Below are 14,150 nucleotides of genomic sequence, written 5' to 3' on the forward strand. Positions count from 1 at the left end.
TGCACCCCAATGTTCATAGCAGCACTATTTACAATAGCCAAGACATGGAAACAGCCTAAATGTCCATCAACCGATGACTGGATAAAGAAGAGGTGGTATATTGATATAATGGAATACTACTCAGCCATAAAAACCAACAATATTTGCAGCAACATGGATGTCCCTGGAGAATGTCATTCTAAGTGAAGTAAGGCAGAGAGAAAGAAAAATACCATATGAGATCGCTCATATGTGGAATCTAAAAAACAAACAAACAAACAAACAAAGCATAAATACAAAATAGAAATAGACTCACAGACATAGAATACAAACTTGTGGTTGCCAAGGGGGTGGGGGGATGGGAAGGGATTGACTGGGATTTCAAAATTGTAGAATAGATAAACAAGATTATACTGTATAGCACAGGGAAATATATACAAGATCTTATGGTAGCTCACAGAGAAAAAAATGTGACAATGAATCTATATATGTTCATGTATAATTGAAAAATTGTGCTCTACACTGGAATTTGACACAACATTGTAAAGTGATTATAAATCAATAAAAAATGTTAAAAAAAATTACCACCCATAAGCAAGGGGATAAAAGAAACAAATAAAAGCCAACCCTGAGGGAGAACAGATGTTGGACTTAATAGGCAATCAGCTATTTCAAATATGTTTAAATCATGTCTAAAGAACTAAATAAAAGTATAAGATTGATGTCTTTCCAAATAAATATCAGTAGAGATAGAAATTATAAAATGAACCAAATAGTAACTTTGGATTTGAAAAGTACAAGAACTGAAAGGAAAAATTCACTAGAAGGGCTCAATAGCAGATCTGAACTAGCAGAAAGTGCAAACTTGAAAACAGGCTGATTGACATTATCCAGTCTGAAGAAGAGAAATAAAAATAAAGAAAAATGAATAAAGCCTAAGAAGCCTGTTAGATATCATCAAGTGTACCAATGTAAACACAATGGGAGTTCCAAAAGCAAAGAGAAAGAGAAAGAGGCAGAAAGAATATTTGTAGAAATGGCTGCAAACATCCCAAATTTGATAAAACGCATTACATATCCAAAAAGCTCCACCAACTCCAAGTAGAATAAACTCAAAGAGATCCACAAGTAGACATATCATAATCAAATACTTGAAAGACAAAGATAAAGAGAGAATCTTGAAAGCAGCATCATGTAAGGGATCCTTAGAAAGATTAACATCTGATTTCTCATTAGAAAACCTATTTCAAGTACTGAAAGAAAAAGACTATCAATCAAGAATTCTATATCCAAAACATTATCTGACATATATCTCTGCAATATTCTCCTAGATCAGTCTACCCAGGCAATAGAAGTAAAAGCAAAAATAAACAAAGGGGACCTAATTAAACTTATAAGCTTCTGCACAGCAAAGGAAACCATAAGCAAAATAAAAAGACAACCTATAGAATGCGAGAAAATATTTGCAAAAGATGAGATTGACAAGGGCTTAATTTCCAGACTATATAAACAGCTCATACAACTTAGAAGATAAAAACAAACAACTCAATCCAAAAATGGGTAAAGACCTAAACAAGCAATTCTCCAATGAAGACATACAAATGGCCAATTAGCACATGAAAAAATACTCAATATTGCTAATTATCAGAGAAATGCACATCAAAACTACAATGAGGTATCACCTCACACCAGTCAGAATGGCCATCATTAAAAAGTCCACAAATGATAAATGCTGGTGAGGTGTGGAGAAAAGGGAACCCTCCTATACTGTTGGTGGGAATGTAGTTTGGTGCAGCCATTATGGAAAACAGTATGGAGATTCCTTAAAAGACTAAAAATAGACTTACCATATGATTCAGCAATCCCACTCCTAGGCATAAATCCAGAGAGAACCTTAATTCAAAAAGATACATGCACCCCAATGTTCATAGCAGCACTATTTACAATAGCCAAGACATGGAAACAATCTAAATGTCCATCAACAGATGACTGGATAAAGAAGTTGTGGTATACTGATACAATGGAATACTACTCAGCCATAAAAACAATAAAATAATGCTATTTGCAGCAACATGGATGGACCTGGAGAATGTCATTCTAAGTGAAGTCAGCCAGAAAGAGAAAGAAAAATACCATATGATATCACTTATATGTGGAATCTAAAAAAAAAAAAAAAAGACAAACTTATTTGCAAAACAGAAACAGACTCTCAGACAGAAAACAAACTTGTGGTTACCAGGGAGGAGGAGGGTAGGAGGGGATAAATTAGAAGTTAGAGATTTGCAGATACTAACTGATATATATAGACTAGATAAACAACAAGTTCATGCTGTATAGCACAGGGAACTACATTTGATATCCTGTAGTAACGTATGATGAAAAAGAACATGAAAATGAATATATGTATGTTCATGTACGACTGAAGCATTGTACTACTGACACAACATTGTAAACAGACTATACGTCAATAAATATATCTATATATATATATTTTAAAAAACATTTATATACAATGCTTCCAGTTGGTATTTTAGTGCCACAGCTTTATGTATGAAAAGAGCTGAAGATTTTCAACAAATGTTTGAGGGAAACTTCAAGCTAAAATTTAAAAAACTAACAACTATATGTAAAATAGATGAAAAATTTCTTCTACACAGCAGAGAACTATATTCAGTATCTTGTAGTAATCTATAATGAAAAAGAATATGAAGATGAATACATGTATGTATCTGTATGACTGAAATCTTATGCTGTACACCAGAAGTTGACACATTGCAACTGACTGTACTTCAATAATAAGTAAATAAATACATAAATACATAAATAAATAAATTCTATATCCAGCCAAACTACCCTTCAAAAATGAAGGAGCAAGATATTGCCAAATAAACAGAGAATTTGTCTCCAAAAAACCTGCTCTACAAGAAATATCTGAGTCTTTCAAACTGAAATGAAAAACACTACATGGTAATTCCACTGCACATGAAGAAACTTAAAGGTAACCAAATAGGTAAATATTAAATAAAAATTTTTTATAACTTTTTTCTATATTATTTAAATGGGCAACAGCACAAAGGGGTGACTATAAATCTATGTTGATGGGCATACAATATATAAGGATGTAACATGTATCACAATAACAACATGAAGGTTGGCCCAGGGGCACAAAGCTTCATAGCAGCAAAGTATACCACTGAAATAAAGTTGGCATTAATATGAACCAGACGGCTAAGATATTAACTGTAATGCCCTGGACAACCACTAAGAAAAGGATTCAAAAGTCATATAAGAAAATAAATGACAGGGAAACTAAAATGGCACACTATAAAATAAATATTTAGGACAAAAGATGGCAGTAATGGAGGAAGAGAGAAACAAAAAAAGGTATGACAGAACCCAAATAGAAAAAAATGACAGATGAGAGATTTTTTGATATTTATACAAAGTGTAAGTAGACTAAACATTCCAATTAAGGGCAGATATTGGCAGAAACAACCAACTAGATGCAGCTATAGGAAACACATTCTAGAGTCAAAGACACAAATTGGTTGAAAGTAAAAGAATAAAAAAAATTTCACCAAAGCAGTAACAAAATGAATGATGAGTGGCTATACAAATATCAGACAAAATAGACCTTATGACAAAAATTGTTCATAGAGACAAAGGACATTTTATAATGATAAAATACTCAATTCATCAAGATATAACATTTATAAACATATATACAACTAAAATAAAGCCCCAAAATACATGAAGCAAAAACTGACAGATTTGAAGGTGAAGCTGACAATCAAAAATAACATTTGGTGACTTCACTACACCTACTTTTTTAATAATGGATAAACCAAGTAACAGAAGATCAATAAGGTAATAAATACCTGAACAACACTATAAAGTAACTAACTAGACTAGCAGACATTTATAGAGTACAAAGAAGAGAATGCATTTTTCTCTCAAATAAGCATGGATCATGCTCCAGGGCAAATCAATTATTAGGCCAGAAAACAAAACTCAGTAAATGTAAGAAAACTAAAATCATACAAAGTATGTTCTCTAGCTACAATTATAGATCAGTAACGGAAGGAAATATGAAGAATTTCACAAACATGTGGAAATTAAACACACTTTTAAACAACCAGTGGATCAAAGAAGATATCACAAGGGAAATTAGACGATACCCTGAGATTAATGAAAACAAAAACACAATATATGAAAACTTACGGGATGCAATAAAAGCAGTGATCAGAGAGATTTATAGTTGTAAATGCCTATATTAGAAAAGAAAAGGTCTTAAATAACCTAATCTTCCACCTTAGTAACAAGAAAAGTAGAGTAAACTAAACCCAAAACAGGCAAATTTGAGGAGATAATAAATATTAAAGCATAATTAAATGAAATAAAGAATACATAAACAATAGAGAAAATTAACAAAACCAAAGTTGGTTCTTTGAAAAGGTAAACAAAACCAACAATTTGTTAGCTACACTGACAAGAGAAAAACAGAGAAACTTAAATTACTAAAATCAGGAGTGATACTATTGCTGACCTGACAAACATAAAAAGGATTATGAGGGAATAGTATGAATAATTGTATGCAACAGATTAGATAACAGGTGAAATGGATAAATTTCTAGAAAGACACAAACTACCAAAACTGAATCAAGAAGAAACAGAGTATCTGGATAGGCCTATAACAAAGAGATTGAATTGGTAGTAAAAATAAATAAAACTTTCCACAAAGAAAAGCCCCGGCTCAGGTGGCTTCACTGGTTAATTCTACCAAGCACGTAAAGAAGAATTAATACCAATTCTTAAGAAACTCACGTAAAAAATACATGAGGAAGAAACACTTCCCAAATCATTACTCTGATACCAAAACAAAGAAAGAAATCATGAGAAAACCGCAGACCAACATCACTTATGAATATAAACAGAAAGAAATCCTCAAAAAAAATGTCAGCAAACTGACTCCAGTAACATGTAAAAAGGATAATACACTATGGCTAAGTGGGATTTATCCCAGGAATGCAATGTTGGTTCAGTATATGAAAAGCAATCAGTGTAATACACCATATTAATAAAGGACAAAAAATTATGATCATCTCAGCAGACATGGAGAAAGTACAGGCATATCTCATTTTATTGTGCTCTGCAACCGCATTTTTTAACAAACTGAGGGTATGTGGCAGCCGTGTGTTGAATAAGTCTATCAGCACCACTTTTCTAACAGCATTTGCTCGCTTTATGTCTCTGTGTCACATTTTGGCAATTCTTGCAATATTTCAAACCTTTTCATCATTCTTACATTGGTTATGGTGATCTGTGATCAGTGATATTTGATCTTCATATTACTACTGTAATTGGGAGCACCACAAACCACACCCATATGAGACAGCAAACTTAACAGATAAATGTGTATGTTCTGACTGCTCCACTGACCAGCAGTTCCTCCATCTCTCTCTCTCTCTCCTCAGGTCTCCCTATTCTCTGAGATATAACAATATTGAAATTAGGCCAATTAATAACCCTGCAACGGCCTCTAGGTGTTCAAGTGAAAGAAAGAGCCGCCTATCTCTTACTTTAAATCAAAAGCTAGAAATGATTAAGCTTAGTGAGGAAAGCGTGTCTAAAGCTGAGATAGGCTGACAGCCAGGCCTCTTGCGCCAAGCAGTTAGCCAAGTTGGGAATGCAAAGGAAAAGTTCTTGAAGGAAATTAAAAGGGCTGTTCCAGTGAACACACGAATGATAAGAAAGCAAAATAGCCTCATTGCCAATGGGCAGAAAAGTTTTGCTGGTCTGGATAGAAGACCAGCCACAATATTTCAACAGCAACATTCCCTTAAGCCAAAGCCTAATCCAGAGCAAGGCCCTGACTCTTCAATTCTATGAAGGCTGAAAGAGGTGAGGAAGCTATAAAAGAAACTGTAATGTACCTGGCAGAGAGACTGCTTCATAAGACTTCAGGAAAGAAGCTGTCGTCAGAACATGAAAGTTCAAGGCGAAGCAGCAGGTGCTGTTGTAGGAGATGCAGTAAGTTGTCCAGAAGATCAAGCTAAAATAATAAATAAAAATGGCTAAGGAATAGATTTTCATGTAGGCAAAACAGCCTTCTATTAGGAAGATGTCATCTAGGACTTAGAGAGCTAGAGAAAAGTCAACGTGTGGCTTCAAAGCTTCAAAGGACAAGCTGACTCTCCTGTTAGGGTCAAATGCAGCTGGTGACTTTAAGTTCAACCCAGTGCTTATTTACCATTCTGAAAATCCTAGGGCCCTTAAGAATTCTGCTAAATCAACTCTGCCTGTGCTCTACCAGTGACATAACTAAGCGTGGACAACACCACATCTGTTTACAACATGGTTTACCGAATATTTTCAGCCCACTGTTGAGACGTTTCAAAATATTACTGCTTATTGTCAATGTACCTGGTTACCCAAGAGTTCTGATGGAGATGGACAATGAGATTCATGTTGTTTTCAAGCCTGCTAACACAACATCCATTCTGCAGTCCATGGATCAAGGAGTAATACCGACTTTCAAGTTTTATTTAAGAAATACATTTCATAAGGCTATAGCTGGAATAGTGATTCCTCTGATGGATCTGAGCAAAATAAATTAAAAACCTTGGAAGGATTTACCATTATAGGTGCCATTAAGAACATCCATGATTCATGGGAAAAGGTCAAAATATTAACATTAACAAGGGTTTGGAAGAAGTTGATTACAATCCTCATGGGTGACTTTGAAGGGTTCAAGACTTCAATGTAGAAAGTTAACCGCAAATGTGGTAGAAACAGCAAGAGACCTAGAATTAGAAGTGGAGTCAAAAGATGTGACTGAACTGCTGCAATCTCATGATAAAAGTGTAACAGATGAGGAGTTGCTTCTTAAGGATGAGCAAAGAAACTGGTTTCTTGAGATGGAATCTATTCCTGGTGAAGATGCTTTGAAGATTGCTGATATGGCAACAAAGGATTTAGAATATTACATAGACTTAGTTGATAAAGCAGTGGCCGAGTTTGAGAGAAAAGACTCCAGTTTTGAAAGAAGTTCTACTGTGGGTAAGTGATATCAAACAGCATTGCATGCTACTGAGAAACTGTGAAAGGAAGAGTCAGTTGATGTGACAAATTTCACTGTTGTCTTATTTTTAAAAATTGCCATAGCCACCTCAGCCTTCAGCAATCACCAGCTTGATCAGCCAGCAGCCATTAACATTGAGGCAAGACCCTCCATCCGCAAAAAGTTTACGACTAGCTGAAAGCTCAGATGATGGTTGGCACTTTTTAGCAACAAAGTATTTTTAAATTAAGGTATGTACTTTTTTTAGACAAAATGCTATCACACTTAACAGACTACAGTATAGTGTAAACATAACTTTCATATGCACTGGGAAACCAAAAAATTCATGACTCACTTTACTGCAATATTCACTTTATCACAGTGGCCTGGAACTGAACCTGGAATATCTCCAAGGTACGCCTGGATGTGACAAAATCCAGTATCTTTTCATGACAGACACACCCAACAAATGAGGGGAAGAAACTTCTTCAGTTCTGCCAAAAGCCTCTTGAGAAGAAAAACCTACAGTTATCACTATGTTTTACGGGCAAAACTGAAAAATTTCCCCCAAAGATCAGGAACAAAAATGTCTTCTCTTGCCATTTTTATTTAACATTTACTGGAGGTTCTAGCCTAGCAATTAAGCAGGGAAATAAAATAACAGGCATATATATTGGAAAGAATTAAAACTATCTCCATTCTCAGATGGCCTGATCTTGTAAATTCTACAGAACATACAATTAAAGCTAATGAGTTTAACAAGGTTGCAGGATACAAAAGCAATACTCAAAAATCAATTGTATTTCTCTGTAACAGCAATGAGCAATCCAAAAGTGAGAATAAGAAAACAATTCTATTCACAGTAGCATTACAAACAATAAAATATTCAACGATTAACAAAGTAAGTGCAAAACTTGTACACTGTAAACAACAAACATTATTGAAAGAAATTAAAGACTTAAATAAACGGAAATACACCTCATGTTCATGGATTAGAGGATTCAGTATTATTAAGATGTCAATATTCACCAAATTGATTTCCAGATTCAAGGCATTCCTTCTTCAAATCCCAGCTGCCTGTTGTGCAGAAATTGGCAAGCTGCTCCTAAAATTTCATATGAAAGTGCAAGGGACCCAGAATTGTCAGAACAATCTTGAAAAAGAACACAGCTGGAGGACTCACACTTCTGGATTTCAAAAATTAATACACAGCTACCGTAATCAAGGCAGAATGGTACTGGTATAAGGATAGCTAGATTGATCCATGGAATATAATTGAAACTCCAGAGATAAACCCATACATTATTGGACAACTGACTTTTGACAAGGGTACAAAGACAATACAAAGGGGGAAAGAACAGCCTTTTCAACAAAAGGACAACTGATATCCACACACAAAATAATGAAATTGGACCCATTCCACATACCAAATTAAAAAATAACTAAAAATGGATCCAAGTTCTAAATGTAAGAGCTAAAACTATAAATCTCTTAAAATATAGGCATAAAATTCAATGATCTTAAATTAGGCATAGGATTTTAAATATGACACTGAAAGCACTATCAACAAAAATAAAAACGGATAAATTGGAATTCATCAAAATTAAACACTTTTGTGCTTCAAATGACACCATCAAGAAAGTGAAAAGGACAACCCACAGAACAGGAGAAAATATTTTAAAATCATACATCTGCTAAGAGTCTGCTAGCTAAAATACGCAAAGAAATTTTACAATTCAGTTAAAAAAATCAATTTTAAAATTAAAAGATATAAATAGGTATTTCTCCAAGGAAGACATACAAATGTCCACTAAGCGCATGAAAAGATGCTTCATATCATTAGTCTTTAGGGAAATGGAAATCAAAAGACCAATGAAATACCACTTCATACCCGCTAGGAGGACTATTAAAAAAAAAAAAAGATGGTGAGAATATAGAGGAATTCAAACTCCCAAGCATCGCTGAGGTACAGCTGCTCTGAAAACCAGTTTGGCAGTTCCTTAGAAAGTTAAACACAGAATTACCATATAATCCAGCAATTCCAACCCTAGGTATATACCCAAGAGAACTGAAAACATATGTTCACATGAAAAAATCTGCACATAAATGTTTATGACATTTTTCATAACAGCCCCAAAGTAGAAGCTACCCAAGTGTTCATCAACTAATAAATGGATAAACAAGATATAGTATACCCAGAGAATGCAGTATCATTCAGCCATGAAAAAAAAAATGAGGTACAGGTGCCTGTTACAACATGAATGAATCTTGAAAACATCAGGCCAGGTGAAAGGAAAACCACACACAAAAGGCCACATATTGTATGATTCCATTTATATGAAATGCCCAAAACTGGCAAATTCACAGAGACAGAAAGTACGTTAGTCATTTCCAAGGACTTGGGGGGTGGGAGAATGAGTGGTAAGTGACTGCTAATAGGTACAGAGCTTGTTTGGGGATAATGAAGATGTTCTGAAATTACATGGTGCTGATAGTTGCACAACTCTGAATAGATTAAAAACCACTGAAATGTATTCTTCAAATGGGCAAACTTAATGGTAAGTGAATTATAGCTCAGTATTTTAAAAAGCAAGTCAAATCACACCACTCTTCAAAACCCTCCAAAAAGTTCATACCTCAGAGAAAAATTCAAAGGAATACAAGACTTTTAGAGCCAGGCTCCCCAGTGCTTCTCTGACCTCCACTCCTATCACTCTCCTACCTGTCCACTCCAGACACACTGCCTTTCTGCTCTTCAAACACATCATGATCACACTGCAGGGCCTTTGCACTTGCCCTGGATTCAGTCCTCCACATACCCGCACAATTAACTTCTGCACCTCTTGAGGTCTTTGCTTGAATGTCCCCTTGTCAATAAGGCCGATCCTAACTACATGCCACAGTATTTCTTTGCCCCATCCCTACCTGATTTTTCTCTTTTGCACTTATCACTATCTAAAATACAACATGCTTTTTCTTATTTCTTATTTATCTATTGTCCATCTCCTCCCACTAGAACTTAATGCCCATGATAGCTAGACTTTTTGTCTGCTTGTTCACTGCTATGTTTTGCACTCTACTGAGGATACAGTAGGTGCTTATTAAATATCCTTTGGTGACTATAGAAGGAATGGGCACCTATAGGGGTAAATGGATTTGGAGGACCTGCTCTGAGAAGGAAAGCATTTTCAGGTTCAATAAGGGACATACAAATGACTGCGGATAAACTTTTGAAGACTGGATACTGCCTGTTATCAAACACTTATTCAAGCCCAAGAGCTGTCAGATGTTTTCTGACACCTGCTAGTTAATCGTCGTGACCGCAAAAGAAAGTGGCGGGCCCCAGGCCCTTCTCTGTCAGCAGCTGAATGTGCGAGCCATGCTCAGCTTCTAATCTTTGATGCTCACATTTCAGTTGTACTTCTTCCTCAGTTTCACACAGTGATACAGACTGCTGGGAACTCTCTCTGTCTCTCTCTCAGGACACTTGTGCTTTGAGTCTGTCTAGCTCTGGGCCAGCTCTGCAGACTAAAGACACTCTGGATGTGCCTGTCGATAGGAGGAGGAGCCCTCCAGCAGGAACTCCACGCCATCTGACCTTGCAGCCTCCTGAGCTCCAGAAAGCATCTCTGTTGTGCTTAAATGGGCCCTGCAGGAGCACATATGATTAAATGTACAAATGGGCTCCACGCACAGACTTTTAAATTACTGTTTTTATTTTAACTTTTGATTCATTCGCTCTAGGGATTCAGCCTTTCTTTGATGGAGACCTAAAACATGAGTGAGAGAGAAGTTTCTTGAGCTTCTAAAAAGTCACAATGCTTTGCAGAAATTAAGTCTTAGCACAAAGAAGTCCCTCTGTGCTTCTGCCATCTTCCTTCTCTATTTTGCAGATAAAATAGCTATGGTTTTGTGTCTGTGTGGAGCAGGGCAAAAAAGATAGGAAACTCAGAAAAAGTTCAAAGGACCATTTCTGTCATCTTCATAATCTCCTTCTCCTCTGGTCTGAAATGCCTGTTCACTTCAGTCGCAAAATGTTTTCTCTGGAGCAGCTGATCCTATCTGTGCTAATGATGTGGATTTCCTGTAATCCAGATTAGTATAATCCAGAATTTAGCCCCAGCACACCTGTTTTTGGTCCACCTCAATACCCCACAGGTACTTCAGGCTCATCCTATCCAAGACTAACTCATTAGCTTTCCACCAAAACAATTTTTTTTAATTTAAATTTTAAAAAATTAGTAAGAAATAAGAAACAGTCATTCTCCTTCTGTCATCAAGCCTGACTAAAGGTGTTACTTTCTCCCACTCAAGGAAACCAGGAAATTCAAAATCAAACTTGACCCTCTGCTCTGACTCTATGCAAATTCTGTCAGTCACTAAGTCACTGCTTTGACCCTATCCTAGTACACTTCCTCATTCTGTATCTTTTGAAGGATTACCTCCTTCTCACATTCAAAAGCCAACATGGTAGGCTTTCTTCTCACTATTTGAAAGCTGACTGCCCTCTACTCCCACTTTTCAACACTAATTACTCAGGTGAAAATGAAACCACTTGTTCTCTCCAACCCCTGCTGGCTGCTCTAGTGCTGCCTGAGTTCCACCTCGCGCTAAGGAAGGTATGGCTCTGTTGCCGAACCAAACTTGGGTCCACTCACCTGACACACAGCTACACCGAATCTACTCACACCAGGTTGTGATGAAGGGAAGTACAGCTTTTACTGCAAGGCGCCCAATGTGGGGCCAAGCAAGAACAGGCAGCTCATTCGAAAAGACCAAATTCACCCAATGGCTTTCAGAGAAGGGTTTTTTTAAGTGTGAGAAAAAGGATCACAGGTCATCAGCTCGTGCACAGTTCTCTGATTGGCTGATGGGGAGGTAACAGGTTGCTATTTTGGGGAATCTCAATCATCAACCTTCTGGTTCCAATTAGTCTAGGGTCTAAGTGGTCAGCATGCAGTTAACGTCTTCCACCTGGTGGGTGGAACCACTTAAGGACATGGCTCAGGATATTATCCTTAGCCTTTGATGAGGAACTAAAGGTCCCTGATTTTGTTTCATGGCTGAACTATTAGTATTTTGTCTTCCTTGACTGTTCTCCTTTGTTTTTGCATTTTTCTCCCTTCTCTGATTCAATATGCTCTTTGGAACTCAGGAAAGGTCTATAAGGCTAAAGTTTTTCTACAAACAAGCTGCAGGGACACGGGATTGAGGGGTCTGTCCCCAGGAAGGCCCCACAGGGTCCTGCTCAGTTTCAGCTCCAAATATCAGCCTTATCACTTCCAGCCTATGAGAGCTTAGATGTAAGATATTATATGCTATACATGCAATAACACATACATCAGACCTATAAACAGGTTATCATTATGAAAGCATGGTAAATGCATGAGGTACTAGAGACCTGCAGATTATCCCATTCTATACAGAGCTTCCCTAGACCTCTAAGAAAGGCTGTGCAAATTTTGCAGGTCCCACTTTTACCATCAAGAGATCAACACCAGGGGGGAATCCTCATTAGTACAGAAGCAAGACCCTCTCCCATTTCACCACCATGCTGTCTCCTGAAAGTGGGCAGACGAGGCTCATGGTTCCCCCAAGTCCAGGCTTAGCTTTCAAACCCAGCAGGGCTGGGGCTCTTTGAATCAATCCTGAGGTCCCATCCAGTTGTCCAATAAAGGATAAGGCTCACATGCACACGCATTATTCTCAGAGAGAACATTTATTTTTTTTTTACAAGCCTGGATTTTTTGTTCCGAACCTTAAGTGTGAACCAGAAACTGGAGCTAAGAGAGCCTTACATTTAGAGCCCTAGTTTCTGCTACTATCCCACTTATAAGGAGACATCTCTCTCTGCAATCAAGCTCCGTTTTCTAAAGATTTCATTAACGAGACTAACTGGAATAGACACCACGGGCCTCTGCTTCCCCAAACGAACAGGCTCGAAGGACGAGGCTGCCCCCAAGTGGGAAACCACGAACAGCAGCGACGCTTCCAATCCGCTTAAACTTTAGTTCAACAAAACTGAATGCGCTCTGCATTCCCAGCACGCAAGACCTCCCCTCCCTAAGAGCAGCGGGGAAGAAAACTGGGTACGGGTTCTTTTACAATTATGGGGTGGGGAGCGTTCAGAAAATAGAATAGGCGCACCCAATGTCTCCCTACCTCCCGACCCAAAAAGTACCTGGTGAAATGCAGATTCCGTGTCCTCACCGCGGAGATTCTGGGCTGGGAAGTAACTTTCTGGGTCTTGGGCAGGGGCCAAACTCTTGCGGGACGCGACAATCCAGAAGTCGCTGTTTTCCCTTTGTGTTCTGGCAGCCCCCTAGGCGCGTCTCCTCGCGCGTCTCCTCGCGCGTCTCCTCGCGCGTCTCCTCGCGCGTCTCCTCGCGCGTCTCCTCGCGCGTCTCCTCGCGCGTCTCCTCGCGCGTCTCCTCGCGCGTCTCCTCGCGCGTCTCCTCGCGCGTCTCCTCGGTACCCCGCCCACCCGCCCGGGGTCCGCCCCTCCGCCGCCGCGGTTTCCATGGCGACCCTTGCCGCGAGGTTTCCATGGAGACCCTTGCCCCTTAGCGTGGGGCTTTCTTAACTGGGAGTTAGGGGTTCATTTCTCTGCCTCAGTGCCCACCGCTGAAGCGAGAAGGGGGGTTCTGACCTAGGACAGTCAAGCTAAGAAGTAACTTTTATTATAATTATTTTCCTTATTGATTTGACTATTTCTTGTGCCCATTTCTTATTCAAAATAAGCTGCTGTTTTTTCTGGGGTGAAGGGTGGGGGAAAGAACTTTTATATAACATCTTACCTGCAAATTCACATGTTTGGTACAGACTGACCCCTTGGCTGAAAGAATCCATGATTTCTATTTGCCTTAACGATTTGCCTCGTGCACAGTCCTCCGGTGGTGTTAGAAGACGCTCGGGTGTGTGGCTTATGCATTTCTCTAGTAACCGGCCACACGGAGATGATTCCCAGACTGTGGGCTTCCTGTTCCTTACTTTACCGTCCAGTTTCCAAGGGCTGCTGCCTCCGCTGAATCAGGAGGAGGTCAAGTCTCCTGTGCCCAGATGGAGAATGCAAAGACTGTGCTCTCAAAAGCATCTGAGCTGAGCTTGGTAC

General features: G+C 38.3%; 1 long non-coding RNA gene across 7 annotated transcripts in view; it reads right to left on the reverse strand.

Annotated features, from left to right (window-relative positions):
- Positions 1-13,512, reverse strand: part of LOC105078776 (uncharacterized) — an 85,794-nt gene extending 72,282 nt beyond the window's left edge. For 5 of the 7 annotated variants that reach the window (XR_836184.3, XR_012506765.1, XR_012506766.1 and 2 more), the window contains exon 1: positions 13,221-13,512. This is a non-coding gene — a long non-coding RNA (uncharacterized LOC105078776). Of the gene's footprint in view, positions 1-5,912; positions 6,032-11,697; positions 11,799-13,220 lie in introns of those variants that run through there. The other 2 variants (XR_012506764.1, XR_012506767.1) reach the window with 2 other exon arrangements.
- Positions 13,513-14,150: the final 638 nt, after the last annotated feature.

Source organism: Camelus bactrianus, chromosome 4 (genome assembly GCF_048773025.1).
Source record: "Camelus bactrianus isolate YW-2024 breed Bactrian camel chromosome 4, ASM4877302v1, whole genome shotgun sequence".
Classification (NCBI taxonomy): Eukaryota; Metazoa; Chordata; class Mammalia; order Artiodactyla; family Camelidae; genus Camelus; species Camelus bactrianus.